Source organism: Symphodus melops, assembly GCF_947650265.1.
Source record: "Symphodus melops genome assembly, chromosome: 1".
NCBI classification, from domain to species: Eukaryota; Metazoa; Chordata; class Actinopteri; order Labriformes; family Labridae; genus Symphodus; species Symphodus melops.
Window position 1 is genome coordinate 45,834,414 of NC_136691.1, and position 22,758 is coordinate 45,857,171.

Genomic DNA, 22,758 nt, shown 5'->3' on the forward strand with positions numbered 1-22,758 from the left:
GGAATGAACTTTCCAGTGTTTCATCAATTCATAAAAAGAAAAAAAACTGTACTTATTAATCATTATCAAGCATATTAAACAATGAGGGTGTCTATGTAAAGTAGATGTGGCTTGTATTTAGATATACATTCAGTGTCAGGGAAAAACACTAAATGTAAAATGTTTTTATATAAAGGCTGATGCAAGATGCCTTTAAATGTTATCACAATGAATAATTGAATTTCAGTTGATGTCGATGATTATCAAATAATTTCAACTCAATATTAAATCATTATTTCTTTCAAATTAAAAAGTTGATTTTTGTTCCTGAGTGAGAGTTGACGGAACCAGACGGTTAATTGTGGTCTTTACAGTCGGAACATGACAAACTATACTTGAACAGAAGCATATTTCTTAATAATAAGCACATCGCACGGTGCTGTAAAAAACTGATATGAGAGTTTACTGCTGGGCTGTAACACAGCTTACAGGCCACTTTCTCAGATGATGATGTTCCATCTGAGATGATGATTGAGAGGATGATGTTCCATCATTTATTGCTTTTGCTGTTTCCTGAACTTATTATTTAAAGTGTTTCTAATGGGTCATATTGTTTCTAATGGTTTGTGATGTTGCCTGTTTAAGCTGGACTTGTCTCCTGCACAGTTTTTTTGTGGGACTGTAGATATCCAAAATAGCTCCACACTCCTGCAGCTGAGCTTCCTTTCTTGTTAACAATGTTTTCTCTCTGCTTTCGTACACTCAGTGTTTAATCAGTGTCGCTATCTCAAATTTCGTCCATGCTCCAAAGACATGTCAGCCCGCCTACCCATATCTCTGCAACATGATTGGCTGTTCATTGTCTTTTTCTTCTTCTCTTTCACCCTTTATAGGGCAAGTGACTATTTTTGGTAATTTCCACAAACATTACATATGGCCACCCTTCTGCACCTCAGTAAGGTCGAGAAGCATGTGATCCTCACTCAGCCAATCAGAAGAGATCACCCTACGTCACTGATCCTGCTATTGTGGCATTTGAACCACATTTGGTAACTTTGTCAATGTTTATTACAATTAATTAAACAGAAATAAAGTTCTGTTGTGTCCTTGAATAACACTATGAGGTTGAATTTTTGAATGTCAAAGTATTTCAATGAGTGCCCTGTAAAGGGTTAATTTCCATTTGTTCATTTTATTCAACATGAAATTTCAAACATAGCACTCCAACATTTTATGGTTAAGTATTAGATTTAAATAGTAAATTGATAGTGACAGTGTATATATTCAATTGCTTGGCAGTTTCATACATTGGTTAAATGCAATATAAATGGGCTCTTTTAATTTAGCAATATATTTATTGATTAAAATGAGACTCTGAATGACTTAAAATATTTCCTTGGTCACTTTTCAGGCACTATAGTAACCTACACAGCAGAGAATAATATCCTAGACATGCAATAGAGTCATTATAGAATATCTGAGAAAAAAGTCATGGTTAAACTATAGTTGAGCCAGCCGCCTAATTAGGAAGGAATGCAACAAAAACATGTCATCTCGAGGTTATTGCCTGTTTGTTTGTTTGGGGGGATTTCCAGCCTGATGCAAAGGCAGTAGCGCATAGCCTGTTTTTTTTTTTTTTTTTGTCTCAACCACAATAGAGTCTCAAAGTGAAAGCTATCAATATTAGATGTAATTTTAATTTCAATTATATATTTTAATCATTGGTACTGGTCAGCAAATGACTAAAATCCTGCCGATAAATTGTTCATTTTGTTCTGCTAAAGGCCAGACAAAATCTTACAGTCTTTTTAATTGACCCAGTAAAATGTGATCTAATCTGTCTTTATTACAGCCACATTACAACATAATAACCAAACCGATTAACCTACTAAATTGCACTTTACCACCATCTGATATGCATCAGTGTGTGTCAGATTAGATGTGGCCACTGCTGCAATATTCTACAGCTTTATCAAAACTTTAGCCTGTGGTCATTCCTCGTTTCTTTCATCATCTTAGTCTCATTATACTTATCGCCCTCCTTCCTTAATTTTTTTTCTGTATATTTTATCTGTCTCTTCTCTTTATCTTCCCATGCACCTCCTCCTTTAACCCTCGAAGTAAAACCCATACTCCCCCTCCCCCACCTTCTCAAATAAATCCATGTGGTTCAGGGGACAGGCGCTGAAGCCTGAGAACAGTAATTTGATGATTTCTGATTGATCAACCCACAGTTTTACACCTTCCAGCTAACATAAGTGAACAGGCAATGAAGAATCTGACTGACAAAAGAAAAAAAAAACATTAGCTATAAATGTAACCATTGACAGGCCAGAGGCCAGAGGCTGTCTGGTGTTTAGTGATACCTTTTTAAACAATTAAGACTGTGTTTAGCCTGATAAACACACACACCTTTTGTTACTGCCTATAAGTGAGTGACAACCCTGCTGACATGTTGCCAACACGATCATGAACACACACATTTGTTAGCTCCAGGTTATTGGATGTGTTAGAGTGATTGCAGTGCCTATAAAATGAACAGAAGAAGTCATCAGGTATTGTGACTTACATATAGTATGGTCCCAATAAAGCTCTCAGGTCACAACAACTGTGAACAGCTGGTTGCGTTACTAAGAATATGACTTGGCTCTCTCTTCACTGCACTTGAGTTCACGCTTCATTACTGCACTCATTTCGACTGGGAGCTGTTCATTTCACTATTGATGCATCAAATCAATTTGTGCTTCCTCAGCTTGTTAGCTAGCTTGTTTCTACAGCTTGTTGCAACCACTTCTGATTAGCTTTTAGCTAGTTGTAAAAGCTACTCCTTTGTTTGCATTGATAGCAAGGGAACAAGATCCAAGGTAGAGGCATATCACCAACAATGAGACCTATACCTTTTGATGAATCAAAGTAAGTTAACCTAAAAAGCGGGAGAAAGTTTGATGTAAAAAATAAATGCATTTGTGTAGAACAATAAAGCATCGAAGAGTAAAACTTTCTGAGGTAATTTCTTCTGCTCAGCTCTCACATTTATCAAGTTCCCCCTCTGGCAACATCTCTCATTTACCTATTCATTACACAGACATTCAATCACCTTTTTATTGTGTGTCGTAAACTCTCCACTGACAGTGTCTCTTGGCTGTAATGTCTCATATGTTCAGCATTCCCTTAAAAAGTCACAGTAAAATGTCCTATCAGAGCATGATATAGTTTTTATATGCTATCCGTGTGCAGAAGGATTAATGTAAAGTGCAAACCAGTGAGAGAGCTGGAAAGGTAAGAAGATCACCTGGATGAAAGGATGCAGAGGCAGAATGTTTGTTTAATTTATTTATTAATGTTTATTATTTTATTTTAACAAACACAAAAACTACAGACCTCCAGCATGTTTCCTGCTTAAAAAAAGGGTTAAAACAACAACAACAGTATGACTTGGAAGTGTAAAAAAAAGGGAACACAATTAAGGTCATGTCATTTTATTTATGTAGGCACTTAAAATGATGTGCTTGCATAGAACAGCATATTGCTATAAAAACAGCATATACTGTATAACAATGCAAAAACAAGTAGAGCAACTGTTCATGAGTCTACAGCACATAACATTGCCGCTTTATTGAATTTATTGCTGACATGACTAAACCTATTCTATGGCAGTCAATTGAACAATTCAGTGATAATGTATAGATGGGTGAAACAAATCAATGGTGTATTAATTTCATAGACTCTTTTCAAGAATGAATAATGATGTATTTTCGAGTAATTTGACAAAAGGGCAAATCCTTCCACACATCTGGGAAAAACATTTTTGGCTGCAATCTTTCGGTTAAAAAATAAGCCCCTGATTGCAATTGATGGGCATACCTGCTTAAATTGATTTTATTTTGTGCCTGGTTCATTAAAAATAATGCAGCATCAAATGAACCAAATCCACACTCATGTTCAATAACATGCTGTGGCACATTTGCAGGCAGTTAACACTTGAGACTGTGTTGCAGGCTCATCACATCTCAGTCAATACTCGCAGGTGGTGGCGTCTCAGCTGATAATGAGCGCTTGCTCTATGTGGACGGCTTGAAGCTATACATATCAGTCCTGTGCAACCAAGCTATAGGCTTTTATAAGTGCCTCCTCAGGGGAGCTATGACACGCTAGCACTCACAGTCTTCCTATACGGTGCATACAACCCAACATGTGTGATCACCCAGGCTGTATGGCTTGCAGTGGTGGACAGAAAACAAGTGGACAGCGAGCATGCCAGGAGGATAAACAGCTTGCCAGAAATGAGCAGTGAAGATGTAAAGGTCCATCTGTTGAGAGCACAAGTTAGAATTTTAAATTTCTCAGGCCGAAAGAATATTCCGATTTCTGTCCTCTGTTCTTGGCAAAATGATCCTCATTAATTACACAGACATAATCTCGCCAGATAAACAAGTGTCTTAAAAGGAATTATTGTTTTTCCCTTTTGTTGATATTACATGAATATTCATAGTGTATATCTCAAACATAGCACATGTCAGCGCTTGGATAACTGATAACCAGGCTGAGCTGGTCGATTGTGTCCATCAATTTGGAAATTCAGGCTCCTCTTCCCTTGGTTTCATTCATGGCTATTTAAGCATGCTGGTAGGTAGATAAATGGACAGATTGTGTTTGTATGACTGTGTTCCAAGTGTGCATGTGTGTCTGCACACGTGAGTGATGATTAATGACGGTTGTGTTGTTTCAGGCTGCCAAATTGTTCCCACAAGATCCTAAGCAGACAGAGGTTAGAACGACTTAACCTATGCTTAGTCTTTCCCTTCGTTGGACTAAATCCAGCCTCTGCAAGACTGATTGAGCTAAGAAATGCTCATAAATCATACTTTGTCAATTGTTGAGACAATTTATTAGGTTTTGCACCCCACTTGGCCTTGCAATCACTTTGATTCACAAAGGTAAGCACAATGCACAATTGGTTAGTATACGCCCAGTATTGGCCATGCAGTTGGACAATGTTTCCATGTATTCCACGTGTGGATTATATAAAGAACAAAAAAAACACTTTGCAGCACTAATATGTCACAGCTCACCTTTGCACCTTCCTCCTCTGCACACACCTCCCTCGCCTGCAGAGGACCAACAAGAAACTGGATTCTACGTCGAGCCAATTAAGCTGATGGGTAGTTGCTTTTGCTGGCACGAGCATATGTTTACGATCTCATTATAAACACACTTCCATGTCCGGATAGGGGCTGTCTCATCATTATTCCGCGCCGAGAGTTAATTCCCAGGCTCTTAATTTGGCAACGCACTGAAAACAGCTCGCCCGCCAGGAGTAGGGAAAGGTAAATTGAGATTGTCAGTACCTGTGACTCAGAGGTAGTGCTATCAGGTCGGCATGGAGCTGGAGGAGGGGGGTTGAGGCACCATTGCATTGTGGGAAATGCTCATTGACCAGCTGTTGCTAATTAAAGACGCTTGAAGGTGTGAAATAGGAGGGTTTCCTCACAGCAAGGAGATGACAGCTGCACATTGGGAAGAGAAATCTTGTCAAACATCTTTTACATCCTTATGGACTTCTCTTTTGGCTGTCTGCATACTTACAGGTGTATCTATCGCTAGGTTTTTGCAAATGCAGTCTGGAAAACACCATTAAACTCTTTGGCATGCTGAGGTTCTGATGGAAAAAGTGCACCAGCACAGAGAAAATTAGAATAATTTAATCATATCAAGGACATAGACAGGCCAGATAAAACTTTATTTTGCAGAAGTGGTGTGAAATGTATTGATGTACGTTTGTATACTGTACTTTTGCCCCAAAGTAAGGACTTGTCACAATAGGATTCCCCTATTCTGTAAACAACATAAATCAAACTGCCCACAGCCACTGTTCTTTGTGAAGGTGCATACAAACTTCAACAGCATCCAAAGTCTGGAGAGTTTGAGCACAGATTTAAAACATATATTCCAACTTATATTTGCAGGTTGGAGATGAACCTTTTAAAGCCCTTTGTGTTAAATGCATTTGTAGTGCCGAGATGAGGTGACAGAGTTTGTGATGTTATCTCTACATACCATAATTGCAGATAAATGGTTAACAGCTGGGTCAGAAAGTTAGTGCAAATACTGTATATCAACAAAAAGAGTATGTGGCATTCATGTCAAGATACAGAGTAAACAAATTGAATTTATAAAACAAAAAAAAACTCTCAGGAAGTTCGATTGATAAAGATAAAATAAAGAAGTTTTCGTAACTTTGTACAGAACTTTTTCCTGTTTAGGGGCTTAAACAGTTTTTGTACACTTTTAACATGTTTACAGGACATTTCCTCTTTAAATGAACCATGTCCACAGGCAGAACTTCATTCTGATCTTTTACATAATGATGCTTGAAAAAAAAACTAAACATGGTTTTTAACTTATTAAACTTTACAGCTGTCTTGTGCAGATAAACATAGCTTATGGCTTATCTTAAAACATTATATGAAGCCAAATGATGTGAATAAGAAAACCAGTGTTATGAAGCTATAATTATAATGAACACAACTGTTCAAAATGAGAAGTCAAGTTAAGTAAAAACAGTGTTTCATTTCTTTTTAAGAGCACCACACAAGTTTGCTGTTTTAAAGATCAAGAGGAAAGGGTAATTTGTGGCTTTTTGGGCATGGAAACAGAAAGTAGACTTGGCAGAAAAGCTGTTCTTTTAATATTTCTGTATTTTACTCTGATTTATTTCCCCCTCGCCTCTTCTCGCCTCCCTTTCTAATTTCAACTTTTCACAACAAGCATCACATCATGCAAACCATTTGTCCTTATATGGGCTTTCATAAACTAATAAAGGACACTATGCTTGTCCTGCCCTGATACAGCAGTACGGTTTAAATAGTTCAATGACGTTAGAAGTCATGAACCATGGCTTACACAGCCACCTGTGAAATTTAAATACCAAACTAGACGTTACAGATATTCTTTCTGTCTCTCACATTAAAAACGCTGACTCTGTGCTGAATGTTTTATTGTGTGGAAGGATTCTTAAACATGCAATTGAAGTGTGCAGCGCTGTGCATCGCGTGCAGAGAGTCCTTACAGTATTTCCATCCTCTAGTCATCTGCACCTTCCCTCAGCGGGCCTCTCACCTGTGTGCACAAACCACAGTGGAGATGTTCCTGTGAATGGATTATGACTAGGATTGGAACGTGCTTTCATGCTTTGGTGCACAGTAAGGACGCAGACCTGCAGACACACGCACAAAAACATGCTGAAGGCAACAAAGCACGCAAACAGGTCCTCACAGCGAGAACCTTTGGGCTTTCAAGAAATGATCAAAAAGTATCTGATACCTAAAATGACAAACAGTAATTGGATGTAAACAAGTCAAGTGTGAGGAGTTTTGTGTGAGCATAATAGGGAGAGGAGGGTGAGTTTTAGAGTTCTGTTTATGCAGGGTTAATAAAGATCAAATATAGAATGAGGCATGAATATTCATGGGTTTGCACCATGCTAGGAGTCCTGTGAAGCGTGAACACAACAACACAAGCAGGAAGATCACTGTAAATATATCTACATGATTTATGCAAACACTCTCTCTGGATATTGACTTTTCCTCACAGCAATTGCAGTTAAAAAAAGAGAGAAAAGCTTGGGACAAGCTAAAAATAAAGGGAAAAAAAATAGGGAGGGCTGTGCCTTACTATGAATGTTGTCAGTCTCTTTGTACCTTTTGTCTGTACATCTTCAGTCTAAACTCAGTGGGACTCATGGTTGAGTCTTAATAGCCCACTACTTTATCAATGATTCATCAGACATTTTTGCTTTGACAATGTACTTTAACTCAATAAAGCATTCTTGGCCAGTTAACTGAAGTAAGCTACAGCTCCATTCCCAGTCCTCCAAAGACCTGTCAAATTCCTTTTTTAAATGGCACTATCTTCCTTGTTGGTTTGTTCTAAAAGAAACAAAAAAATAAATCAGGGTTAAGCGAATAATTCAGCTCCCTGTACAAAATACTTTGTGTACACTGAATGCTGAAGGAGTTTCAATCTGAACAACTAGCAACAGAAGTTGGTTACTGAACTCATAGCTTTGAAGAAGTCAAATTTAACCAAATCTTTAATATGTACTATGTTTTTCACAGTAATTTGGTTACATGCTCCATTTGTCTTATCTTAAAACATCCCTCTGTGAACAGGAACACTGAAAGAATGCCAACTTAAATCCATAAACACTAAAAAACAAGCGAGCAGCAGCTCAGCTGATGATGTGTGGCCAATGTAAAAAAAAAGAACAACAGAGTCTCAGGACTGTTTTACTTTATGTCTTACAATGTACAACGCTCTTATCATTGAAACTGATATAATCCAAACCTTAAAAACAGCCGTTCACCTTTAACCTGGCAGCAGCTCAGCTCGAAGTTTCCGTTTCTCTGGCTACAAAAGAAAGTCAGCAAAACATTGGTATGTTAAACTGCCAATTCATTATCTCTCCCAACTTTGAAGGAGAAATATGTATCTCTGATATCTAGTGTTTAAAACAGGTACTACAGTCCACATTGCATTGTGCACACAGGTTGGAATGTTTTTATCGGTTTTGAAACCTTTCTGTGCTCTAACCTCTCTACTGTATTCAAAAGCCGTTCCAATATTTAACCTAATTTTACCACGTTTCTGAATGTGGAGCATATTTGAAAAATGCAGAGGTTTTTTAGGTCAGGTAGAATCAGTTATATCTGAAGCAGTCCGCTTGCCCGCTTCCATCGCTGCAACACCTGGCGGTTTGCTGTTTGCTTGAGGGGCGTCGAAAGGGCCATGTGAGGTTACTTTAAAACCGCCTACCTTCTCTGGTCAAAACAAAAACAAACCATTCCACGTTGAAATCTAAACCGAGAAGGAGAACATACTGGCTGCTGTATTGGTGTCAGGGAAGCCAGCTCTTCAACATAGCATGTTTCCATAATTTCTAATTATAAAAGGAAAGTTAATTAAATGATTTAATCCAGTAGGTAGTTCACATATTGGACCTTTAATTGCTTTGTCTGGTTGTTGAGAGAAGAAACTCTTTCATCAACAATAAACACTAAAGGTGCTTAGAGTCTTACACTTGCTCAGCATTAAAAGAGCAGATTTATGACTGGCAAACTGTGAGTCAGCTTCCTCTTAACTGACTATTTAAATCATCAACTTTTAGGAGGCAGCCCTAGATGTTTTCAATGTAAAAGTTTTCCCATACAATAGATGTGAGCCTTAGAATTAAACTAAAAATGAGCCATGTCAATTGCTGTGAGTCACTCACTTCACCCCGCAGTGGTTTAAAGCTGAAATCACAGAGAGTTTAATCTTGACTCTTCACTCAAACCCGTTGCTTTGAAGTTTGGAGGGAATGTGAGTGCAGTTACTGGTCCAAATTTCCAAGACTCTACAAAAGGTTTCGTTCAGTGGCACCCAACAGCATGCATTCACAGCGTCACCTTCATTGGCTCAATAGTCCATGAAAACCAGCCAATGGCGCTTCATGTGCAGTGCTCTCATTGCGAGCCTCAGCAGTCAGCCAGCCGACCGGTTGCTAAGTGAAAGTGAATCTCCATCAATAATGATTAGTCAGTGCCTAACACTCCGTCTCACCCTTTCTCTGCAGCTGTATGGATATAGATGGTTGTTTCTTTTCCACTAGTTTACAACGTAATTACTTCCAGTGAAGTGTCAAGAGGAGAAAACTTCAGCCTACGTTACTTGAGCCATGGGTATGAGTTTATACAAAGAGTGGGAACATGTATTAAGATTGTGTGCTCTCTGGAATCAACAAGATAGCAGCTAATTAGTCTAGCTGTGTTTTCTATTACCCTCTGCCCTTCATGTAAAATGCAGCTTTATACCACTGCATGTTTTAGACATTTCAACCAGTAGAAACAACATTTGTATCCTCTGTAGTTATGTAAAATTCAGGCAGTATTTTGTAAGAATTAAATCACACCTTTACAAGTCTCCAAAGAGTCACAGATAACAGTGTCTGTGCTCTCAGCTTGATGCTTACACCAGCAGCCGAGCAGGCGATGTATACATGGCTCCCAGCGTGGGAGCAGCAAATAACATGCTGCAAGCAAACTGACTGTGATTGTCAAGGTGAATGGACAGGAGAAAATGAGGCTCTCCCCACCCACTGAGATAGTTATGTACCTCCCATTATGGATACAGAGAGCGTTAGTGCATACATCGAAAATGTCCCAACAAACATTTTACTTCTGCAAAAGAAACAACCAAGTTAGGCTAGTGAGAGGAAGTGAAGCAATTTCCAGTCCAACAGCATCGTCAAAGCATATTAGATGTCTGATTGCCACTTTTGATTTTTTACATTTAGTAGCGCCACTACTTTTTGTATCCACTTAAGTTTGCAGAGATCATATTTATGCTGGGGTGTTATACATATGCATGTACAGTCTTTGATTCAGCTGCAAGGGAAACCAATTTCCCTGCACCGTAACTAAAAGCGTTTGGAGAAAATAGAAAATGGATTGCATTAACGTGCAGTGCACACTGCGTGGCAGAATGGATATTGAATCATTCCTGTGCTCCCCCACAAGCACAGAATGCAAAAAATGAAAGCAGTCAAGTAGTAAGTATAATGGCACCCGTGAGAACGGCCACAAAACCCCAAATGTGTAAACGCAATCCCATGCAGCCCGATGAGACATCGAGTGGTCAAAATCAGAAGTGCTGGTCATTCAAAAGACCAGTGATAGGTGATTAGTTTGTCCTCTGTATGTCTGTCTGTCTACTTCTGAGTGCGTACGTGTTTGGTCAGTGCAATCCAGATATGGGCCCCTTCTGGCAACTTAGAGGCCAGAGGTCCCTGGAGAGAGTGCATCCTTTAATTCCTCTAAACAAATAGATTGCGGGTGAGCCAAAGCGCCTCTGTGGTGGCACAAGACCAACAACACACAGCTGCCTGGCTGGCTGCAGCCAATCCGCCTCCAAGACATGCTCAGGAGGATAGAGATCAGAGAGAGAATCAGAAAAGGACAGACAGAGAGAATGTGTGCGAGAGAACACTGAGTGCTGCGAAGAGGGAGGGAGGAAGGGAGGATGTGTGTGTGGAAGCAGAGGTAGCAGAGCGGCATAGACAGAAGCAAGCAAACCCGAAGGACACACAAAGAATGATGCAAGGTGGGAACGTGTTTATGTGCGAAAAAAAAGAGAGAGAGAGACAGACAGAGAGAGAGAGAGATCCAGTAGATATATGCCTCTGCCTGCTTGGGAAATTGATATTCATCCAGGGCAGAATACAAGATCCATCATATTTCTATTCCCCACGGTAGCAAACATAGACAGATTTAGATAAATAAACCTACTTTTCATCGTATAAAAGTCCAACCACATTTCACTCCTAATACCTTCCATAATCATAATCTCACAGTGCATATTTCAACTTTTCATCTGGTGTCTGAATCCATTTGCTCTCTTGTTCCAGCCTTATTTCCTTTGGTGAATAGATTCTATCCAAACCATTTACAACGCTTATTCTTTGTTTTCTACCTTCAAGCAAATCCCCTGATGATCCATAAGATGTACTTTTTTGATCAGTGAACCTTTCAATGGCTGGGGACATAAGGGAACGTTTTTGGGAGATGCCAAGTAGTGAGAAATTACTGTATTTGGTTACCTTGAAGTGAAAGGTATGCTTTTTTATGCTATTATTTTGGCCCTAATTTGAAAGGAACTCCATTTACCCAAAACTCATACTTTTCTAGTGATAATACTAGAGCTTGTGAACACAATAATATTAACATGTTTATTTTTTTTTATTTATTGAAGGATGACATGTTTTTTGTGTTTTTTTTTTTTTTTTTACTCCATGAATTCATGAATGAGAAAAGTAAGGCGAGCAGGGACCGGAGTGAGTTGAGGGGGTCTGTTCAGTATCTGTGAATAGCCAAAATGGATGTGTGGCTGAAGAAGACAAGTCACTTACTTTGCCACCCTTTTGCTGAAGATTTACCTCAATGCCCAGTGTTGAAACTGCTATATAAATCCCTGTGTGGGCTTCACTCATCTGGCCTTTGGCTCAATCAACAATTTGTTAACCGTTCTGGCAAAAGAAGGGGACAGAGAATAAATCGAGTTAAAGTCTCAAGGTTATTGCGTTGAAGTACCTGCATTAAGGGGTCTAAGTTGTTTTATTTATTATTTGTCTTCATTTGCATTTGTACATTCTCTCGAGGCTTGTTGTTTTTTTTCTTTTTGAAATGTAATAATCTGCCGTCATTGACCTTCTTTTGTTCAGCATGTGTATCCATTCACTCAATACTCCGCAGTGAGGCGGGTCCTCCGCTTTCTCTTAAGCTTCATCTCCGGCTGATTTTCTTGTCATCACATTTTCGAGATCTTTCATCCGAGGAGGTTGTGTCAATTTCATTTGGTAAATATATGGGGCATTTCTGTAAGTGAAAATCTTTAAGATCCTAAGTTTAAATCAAGAATTTTTATATTTTTTCTGTGCATATGCAAATTAACCATATTTGTGGTATATGTGTGCTATAAACACTAATACCTAATGTCATTTCAACTCATTTAAATGAACAAATCCTTACTCTGAGGCTTGAACATGCTCTCACTGTTTAAAGTAAGATGACGAATTTCTCCTTAACTCAGAATGTCACGGTTTGCAGGTCCAATGCCAAACTGCATGTTGTGCAACTGCCAAAGCTGTACTTTGTAGTTTGTATTTACTGTACATTTATGCACTGAGCCTAGTCATTGACTGTGCACTGCAGCGTTATCGTTGCTGAAACAGATGGAGCCTGCATCTCTTTGCATCTCGCTGGGTAGGTCATAAAGCTCACCAGAAACAGTTTTAATTAACCCAGATCTCTGTAGGGTGAGTTTCTACTAATCCTCGTGCTCCTGCATACGGGCACTACCACCCGCCCATGTTGCTATTGCACAACTCTTCCCGTAAGCCCGTAAGAGCAGACACTTCATATGCCCTCTCCTCTGGTTGTTTGAAAAAAAAAAAAAAAAAAAGATCAATCAGCTGTGAAACATTTTAGTTTGGGTATAAACATCTGTAGGCACTGTAGCTTTAATTTCCATCCCTATTTTAATATCTGGTGGTATTTTTCTACCACTGGGGAAAAACCAACAATCAAGTAATGCCATGTGAAAAACGTAAATGAAGCTATTGTGGGGATTAATCAGAAGAAAAAAAAACAGTTGTCTGTTATACCAATGGTAAATGTTGGCTTTGGTGTCGTTCCCTCAGTAACAAAGAGCAAATCTGTCTTTATAGTGTGCACTGAAGTTTGACTGTCCCACAGAAATAAATCCACCAGACATCCAGGAGAAGTCAGCCAACCCCTAAGCACTGGGGTGTGCACTGTAGCCCCATAATTTCCACATGCACGCCACATACCGTCAGCGCCACGGTTTTTCTCCGTCCTACACTGTGCCATTGACTGTAAACATTAATGGACGAAGCCTGATTACCATCACCCATCTGTTGTTGAAGGCGGTTCCAGAGGCTCATTGGCTGCATCCGCTATGCTGGAAATCCCGTCTCTGCCTTACAGTCACCCTAATGACAGACTGAGAGCTGAAGCTGAGGCAGGTTTTAAGCCTCCTGACAAAAAGACATGGTCTAAAGTCATTTATCTACGGTGAAGTTTTCTTCTATATAGAGGGCACATTTGTAAAATAGGTGTTTGTAAGTTTACAATGGAGTTCTGTCATAAGAGACACCCAGCATATAGCCCAGTGTATTTGCTGAATGAGACATTTTAATGAAACAAAGTGCTAGGAGGACGTGAGAGTTTCCTGATATACAAGGCATGGATAGCACTACCTTTTACATGCCTGCTTCACCTTATGGAGATTTGTACTCCTGATCAGCGTGGGACAAAAAGTCATGCTGAGACCAAGCTCTGTTACAGCACACAGTCTCTAATACATAAACAAAAAACATGCAGAAGGACACATACTCATGACCAGTACCAAAAAATTATCCCCACAGATATTTATACATACAGGCCATTACGCAAAAAATAGATTATTCAAAGCTTAAAGGCAGGGTTGATCATTTTTTCCAGATTCACTTTTAACATTTTGGTTGAAAATGTATTTAGAAATTAGAGAAAAATGAATAAGTCATGACTGTCATGTGCTCTGAAAAAGAAAGGAAGAAAATCTGTCATCTGAAGAAGTTTTAAACTCGTAAACACTGCAATCAGTACGAGTTTTATGAACCAATTCTGGCTCCATGTCCTAGCAAAAGCTGAAGTCTTCTTCTGGACCAATCATGCTTGTGCATTCAAGTGAAGGGCACACTTTACGAGGGAGCACAGAGGGGAGTGGGTCGGTGACGACGGAGCACGGAGGGATTGCTACTTTCAAATTCATGCTAGTTTTCGAAAATTACCTACCTTATGCCATGTGCAGCCATATTTTCCACAAGTGATTGATAATTGCATTTGAGGTATGAAGACAATAAATGTGTATATCTATGTCTATACAGATCGAACATGAAGCTAAGAGAAATATAGGCAGATATAAAACTTTCCTCCTTCCATTCGGGCCCTACTTTTTTCCCTTTATGATATCATTGAGATACAGATTCATAGAAATAATTCAGATCTAAGTCTTGTAATTTGCATGTGTATCTTCTCTTTGAATCTCTTTCTTAAATAGAATAACGGGATACTTAAGTATTGGTTATAAACGCTTTTGGCATTTTGAAACTTAACATAATGCCATAGCATACTGGGTGTCGCTATTTGTGTACTTCAATGTGACCTCATGTATCGCCAGTGACCTTTTAGATGCTACAATTATTTCAGGGCATGGTGTAAGTGAAGGTTCAGTAGTGAAATAAAATAAGGCCAGGGAAACATGACAGGTGTGGGAAAAAAAAGAAGCAGCGGCGGTCTGATGGTATCAATGAGGAAACAAGGCAGGTGGTGCAACTTCAAAGCACCTCAGATAGATGGCAGATATTGTCTTGTGGATGCTTTAATAGAAATCACAGCATCAACATTGAAAATCACAGTAACTTTTGCGATGTGATCTGTGGATAATCTTATTATTGATGCATGGAGCGCCTGCTTTTAAGTGATCCGTATCCCTTTTTTTAATTAGACATGCTCAGCACAACGCAGAATGTGAACCTTTTATTTTTCACTCTCTTTCTTCTGTTATTTCTCAGATGTAAGCAAACTGCCAATTAGCATTCCGGCTGCATTTCCCTTTTTGTAATTCAGGGTTACATTACATTCAAGTGGAAGGGCTCTTCTATTTTGCATGCATATTTTAATAGTGATTTTCACTGCCCGGCTCAGGTTCAGAGCTCATCCGTAGACACTGAGGACCGTTGCAGCGTTCAGAAACCCTCTAAATGACGAAGCGGCTTAATTCGCTCAAGTTTATTTGGCTATGTTCAATGTGCTCTTTTGTGTTTATGCACAATAGGAAGTAATTTGAAAAAGCCTTGTGAGCGTTCAATTTGAAAAAACACTGTGGGGCTTAGCAAATCAGCAATCAAACTACAGCCATCCCTACGTCACTCCCTCAAGGAAGTCATTTTAGTTAATCCATCTGCCAAACACCCAAAGAGGAAGGGGGTCTAAAAATGAATTTAACCACTTTGAAACCCCCTGTTGGTTTAATCCTTGGTGACTCTTTTTATAGATATTTTCCCTGAAAGCATTATTATTATTTTTTTTTTAATTTTCAATACAGCCAAACAGGGGGCCTTATACATATAACTCTATCTGTTTAAAAAATACATGGCATTAGAGAATGGCCACAGTGTAGCAATGATAGTTGTCATTTAATCAGGTGAGTTGGTACTTTAATCAGTCTCACACGTGGTCATCTGGTTATATAATCCTGCTCTGTAGAGTGGTGCTCCTTTGGAGTTATGAACATATATTCCCCCCCTAGCGAGCGAGAGCTTAATCCACTTCCATTTCTATCAGACACCCTCACAGTAAGACAGTCTCTGTCTCACACTCCTTAAAATACAGAGGAGCTGTGAATAAAGTAGTTCTCACTTAACTTGAGTCAGGTTGAGCTGTCAGTATAATTTACTTATGTTTGCTGCTACTTCCAGACTCAAACAACCTTCTTCCAACTTCCAAAGATCAGAATCAACCTGATTGATCTGAATGGTAATCAGGATTTGCCCATATGCGTGTGTGTGTGTGTGTTTTCTAGTTCAAATACAAGTATCTAAGTGTCAGTATTATATTGCTGTCTTTTAATCTTTGCCATTTTGTGAAGTTTTTTTTTCTTGTGAAAGCTATTTCTTAATGTATAAACTCTACAAAATCCTTTTTGAAACAGCAGTAGTGGCCAAGATGTAACATCCAAACTTTGGCACCCAAACTGTCGGTTTCCACTACTCTGGCTGCTTCCTGAGGCCAAAACAGCTTGCGTCTAAACTGTCCCAAATCCTTCTTATGTGATTTAGGCTTTGTTTTTGTTTGTTTTTTTGTTGCTAAGCCTTTATGCTCATGTATGTTCATAGCAATACTAGATTGTGCACAACTGTTAGGAGATTAGTTCTCCTTGTAGATTCTATGTTTCTGCTGAAATTCTCCAAGATCTTCCCCAAAGAGCACATCAGCTTTATAAAATTGTCAATTTCATGATGTGTCTCAGACTGAAACGCCATACAGCAACCCATTACATTTGTGCAATCAGTTGTAAAGAGCTGTGAAAAAGTGGAAACCAACCTTGTCACAGGATCACATGTAAGAACAGAGCAACATCTGCATCTGTGAAATGTAATCTAAGAGGTGTCACTTTGGCTCTCATAGTTCTTGGCATGCTTGACTCCATATGCCGTGAGTCAGTACCATTAATTTGAATATTTTCCCGAAAGAGATCTTCATTTCCCAAGACAGTGTAGTGGAAACACATCATCAATCATGCAATCCGGTTGTGCTCTTTTAGTATGGCTTGCCTTATTGTTCATGCATGGGCATATCACTTAAAAGCCCCCCTGTGAGATGATTACAGCTTGGCTCTTCTTGTATCCTCAACAATTTGTAGTTTGAGATGGCATTTATTCACACGTCTAATTGCAATCAAAACGAGCTACAAACACAAGATGAATTAAGGTCTTGTTAGAGAGGCAATAAGTAGACACACATTCTGCCAATCAAAGACACAAAGTTATTATTGAACAAATATCAGACAACCATTCAGAAAGGTCGTTAGTATAAAAATGTTCTTGTAGCATTCTGTTCAATATTCAATATTATTACCAAGAGATTTAGGCCTCTAAACTGGCTATTATAAAGATTAAGTGGTAACAAGGAAACCGGATTAAAAGGTGGGTTTGATAGCCTCATTTGACACATACTGTCCGGCATGATAGATGCACTCGTTTCTCTGAGGGAGAGCCCCAACTAGATTCTGTTTTCCCTGAACGCAGGGGTCAACCTCCATTGGTTCTAATTAGAGGGGGCAGACACTTCCTCTCCACTACAATGCTTTTGTGTACCAGTGGCCCACACGTGTGGGTGCACAATTTTCTCTGTGATTCATTTGTATTTTGTCTGTGTTGACTGCATGACTTCAGTATTTGGAGCGGATTTGTCATTACACGGCTACCCCCAAATACACACACTTCACATGTGTGCTTTCAAGGAAATTTGCTAATTGTTATTAAATCAACAAAAATGTTTATAGCAGAGAAAAGAGGTGTTTTGCAGGCCCAGGAATTCCTTGTTCTTTCCTTTGAATTGAATGACTTGTAACTCAGTGCAGTGCATTTTCTCGTGTAATTACTACCTCAAAGCCCCTGTTTCTCCAATTTAAGATTTTTGAAAGAGCTTTAGAGAAAATCAAGTATTCATAAGAGCAACACTGGATATTTATTCAAAACAACAACAAACTGTAAGTGTGGATTGTAAAATCAGACATCTCTAACTTAGCTGGGTTAAACTAGACGGGACGAGCCTGCAGCAGGCTCACCTGTGGATGCAGCAGCACATGATTGCCAGAGTCAACTTTTCTGCAAACACCTGATCTGAATGCTTACTTGGAATAATTCCAAGCACCTATTAATGTCACCTTTAATCAAATTCCTGTGTTTGTTCTTTGTTTGCTCTTAATGGTTATCAATGTCGCCAAGTAGGACATGGAAGCATCAGTGACGGCTCATAAGCCAGAAAAAAAAAAAAGACATAAATAATTGAAATAATATATATCAGAATTAGAAAAAACTGTTACAAGACAAGTGCTTGATATATTCAACAATCAGTATGTTAAATTTAAGAATAGCGCCTTTCTTATAAACCACTGGTTGTCAATTGTGTTGTTCTAAGCTAAAGCTCGATTCATTACTTTTAGACCAGAGACACAAAAAAAAAGTTTTTTTAGCACTTAAGTTTTGTGTAAACTTTAGATCAAAACAATAACAGAAGATAATGTCATGGCTGGTGGGCAATCGTGATTCTCTCTGCTACTCCCAACCCTCGGTGAAAATGAACTCTGTGTTGACCGTAGTCAGTTCAAACAGGTGAAACTCAACAGAGGAAGAGAATATGTTTACCAACAATGTATCCATGTTCAATTTACACATTTTCTAGTGTTTCCTTGGAAATTATAAACATTTAGTGTCTGTCATAATGGCTCATCATGGTGGCTGCCAAGACAAGAAATCAAGAACAAAATATATATCTTACTTTTCATTTTTTTATGTCAGTGTTAGAGCCAAGACATGTCAGGAATTTCAATTTAGCTTTCACTTAAAACACTTCTTTTGAAGTCTTCAGCAATAATAACTTTAACAAATAAAATAAAACAAAAATAACTCTATGATGCAGCCACTATATACAGCTTTAATATGTTGCTGCTTCAATGTATCTGATCATTTGTCTGTGTTGATGTATTAGCATGTACAGAGATCCCAAGGAGGTAAATGGGTTCTGTAACAGGCAGTTTAGGATTTGACAGTGATATGTCATTAGACCCCTACTCCCTGTTTGTCAAACACATTCATGTGTGCTCTCATTCTTCTTTGCAAAGCTGGTTGAATGATTGTGAAGATGACGCAATTCTTTAAAATAGACAGAACAGAACACCATCAAATTTTCAAAGTCATGTCTTACACAATCATGTCCAATTCATTTAAGTGAGTGCAGTGTAATATATGTTCATAGCAATTTTCTCAATCATTGAGATAAAGTCAATACAACAAGTTCAAAATTAGATTTACACAACTTGCGCAAAAATGCGCTGATTATAAATCATCTCGTACGACAGAAAACAAAGAGATGTTCTCCTTGTTATAGCACGAATCAGACTAGGTAAAGAGCTGAACAATACATTCACCAAACCAGTCTTATTCACCAGCTTAAAATCAGTCGACAAATTAGAACATCTTAACACTTCAAGCAGAATCGGTAAAACACATACTAAACTGCATTGAAATCCATGGTTCCATTGGAGATGAAAACCCCAACACGGAGTATTATCTGTTCAGCAAATTAGGCTGCAGAAAAACAGCTAATGTGTTAAAATGGGAGAGACAAGAGAGGGAGAAAAAATCTTTATGGGCGTAACAAGATACAAACAGGCTGATAATCCGCTTTTAACAAGATGAGTGATCATGGCCTTTTGTCAGTGCGTTGAAGCTGCACAATCAATGGTGGTGATTTAGCCCCCCCCTTGAGCAAAAGGCCCCCCTGTAAAGCAGAAGTCTGGGTCTTCATTTATCAGGCACACATCTTGCACAAGGCAGCGCCCTCGCCTGCAGTGCAGCTGATCAGAAGTAGCGGCAGAAGGGTGGAGGAGCTAAGGGTAGGCAGGAGAGAATGAAGTCGGTGGGTGAAGATAGGAACGGAAAGACAAAAAGGACAAGATGGAGGAGGAACGCTCCATCCACTGTTCTGCTGTCAGGTAAATGCCATCTGGGTGTTTTACAGATGAGACTGTAGCTGTTGGCATTTTGAATGCACCTCCTACACTTAATCCTCCTCTGCTCCCCACTTACGTATTCTCTAGACTGTGTCTCCTCTTACAAAGGCTCTAACAGCCTGACATATGGCATTATCCTAATCTTGTATAGATTCATAATACCAATAAGTAATATTCCTGTTGGGATTTGGAACTTGTGAATTAATGAAGGCTGAGAGGTAACTCAGAAACTCGCTTGACTTTCCAACTACTGTCAGGTTGAAGCTATCCGGCTAAATTTGACGTTCATCCATTATTTTTAAACAACATGGCAACCAATTTGCAGGGGTGAAAAGAGAGTATTATAGTTAAATAAGAGTTATTTTAACTTGATTATGTTTTGCTTGAGTAGGATTAAAACTACTGTTCTATAAATGTTGTTACGTTCCCCGAACTTCTAGGAGATGAGGGAGATGAACAAAACTAAATAAACTCAAGTAAAGCACTCACTTTTATATCTGAGAGGGTAGACGATGGGTTGGAAAGTGAAATATAACCTTTCCTTAATATAAGAATATAGCAAACAGAAAATGAATCAACAACTTGTTGATTTAGTTGAAAGGAAAAAACACTAAGTGCAATGAAACTGCAACTGTGTGATGAAATGTAGAGTCATTACTCTTTCTATATGCACAGTCAAGATGTACATACTGCATAATCATCTGCGCAGTGGCATTTAGATTACAGAAAGATAGTATCGTAGCTTACAAATAGATCACTTTTTAGTATTCTTTGAGCCAGTAACAGAGGCTAATAAAAATGTTAACATTTTTTCTTCAAAATACACTCAAGTAAATTGACCGATTTTAAGAGCTTTTCAATAACAGTGATATAGGTAAGTATAATTTGTTACTTTCAGCCTCTGCCAAACAGGTATGAAGTCAATATATTGGAACGGAGAAAATCATATTGGGAACACCCCACTTTTACTTTGTCATTTATTTGAGTTTAAGGTTATTATATAACACTTTCAGATAGATTACCATTTAAAACATGTGCATTAACCAGTTGGTAATTGTCCAGAACGGCTTTTTATGGCAATTATTGGCTCTTGTTTTTACTATTTTTAACTATTTTAGATGATTTTTTTTACACGTTTATCGAATTTATCTTTGCACTGTGTGATTTTTTTTTTTTACTGCTATCCTGCTTTTGGTGCCATAACACTGTAAATGTCTCAGTTTATGAGATGAATAAAGGATTATCTTATCTTTTATCTTATCTCTTGATTTTTCAGAACAATTCTTAATCACAACATAGCCAGATGTTCATTTGGATGATTTTTACTCAAACTGCAGGTTCATGGGTGTACTGCCCCAGAGGAACAACATCTGATCCACTTTTTAAAATATGGGTTACAGTGATAACAAAACTGCACTGACATTTAGCTATCACTCAAGTTTTAATTCTTCATGTGCAATTTACTGTGGGTTTCACTGTAAGCTTCCAAAATATTTGGAACATTTGTGTCTCACTAAAATGAAGAGCACCTCTATATCAATTTTCTCTGAAGGCCATGGAACTCATAAAAAATAGATTTCAAATGCCTTGAAATATATATTTTTTACTCTGCCTACAAACCTCTCAGCTCATAGAATAAAAAAAAATAACAATAGATTTATTATTGAGACAGTTACTGCCTGACAAAAATCATCCTCTGCCTCGAGTAATATGAGTGATTGTCCTGCGAGACTTCGAAGAATTGTGAGCGTACCCACAGTCCAGGCATTCGGATAAAATTGCCCTGCTTGCTCTTAATTCCGCAATATTCTCTCTGCTGTTTTTGTCCATCTCTGGAAATGTAGGTCAGGTTGTTGACATTCTGCTGAAAGGTAGATTTACACCACTGCACAGCCTGTCACAGCGACTGACTCACTGACTGGAAGTCCAGTTCACACCAATCCTCAGAGCAAAGGCCTAGAATTTAATTATTCTGTTTCTTCTTCTCCCTCACTTTTGCCGAGTTAGAACAAACACAGGTTAGCTTTTAGTTTCTGCTGCAGCCATTAATATTACATTAAAGCTAATGGGAAATTGTTCCTGTTGCTCATCTTAATTTTATATCCACTATCTTTCCTCCAGAATATGGAAAGTGCAACAGAAAGTTCTCTTAAAACAATGTACACCAGCAGCACCCGACTAAAAACTAATCAACTAGTCTTTGAGATTGCTATTACTTTCACTAATTTATGATGCTGATTTATATTGGATACATATGATCATACATTTAGGACATTACCATTTATTCTCAAATTTAGTTTATTTTGATAATTGTGTGTTGGCCATCAAAGAGCTGCTCATGTCAAAGAAATTATCGAATGTAACCAAATTACATTTCCTGAAAGCAACATGGAGTGTATTGGAGTCACCATTACACTATCTCCCTAAATGTCCTTTGTTGTCATTGTGGTTTACCGACAACCAACTGCATGAGATGAATTTTTTGGTAGATTAAGCAACATACTCAAAATGTGTGATGGTAAAGAAGTCCTTTGAGTGGGTGATCTAAACTTAAATTGGTTAGATAACAAATGCAGGAAAGCGGTCCCTCTCCTGGTTAAATAAATCCCTATGGCTTAAGAGATGCTGCTTTGAAGACACACTTAAAGTCTGGCTTGATGACCGATCATCTGATCTATAATAGCTTAAGAAATCAAGTAACATCACAGTTAAGGAAGGCTTTATTGAAATGATTAAAGATACAAAAGGAAATAAAAAAGAATTGTGGAAAGCCTTCGACAAACTCTCTGGAAAAGAGCGACCACAATACCAGTCCATACAGATAAAATGTAATGGAACAGAAATCACTGATAGCTTCAATATTGCTAATACTTTTAACAATTATTT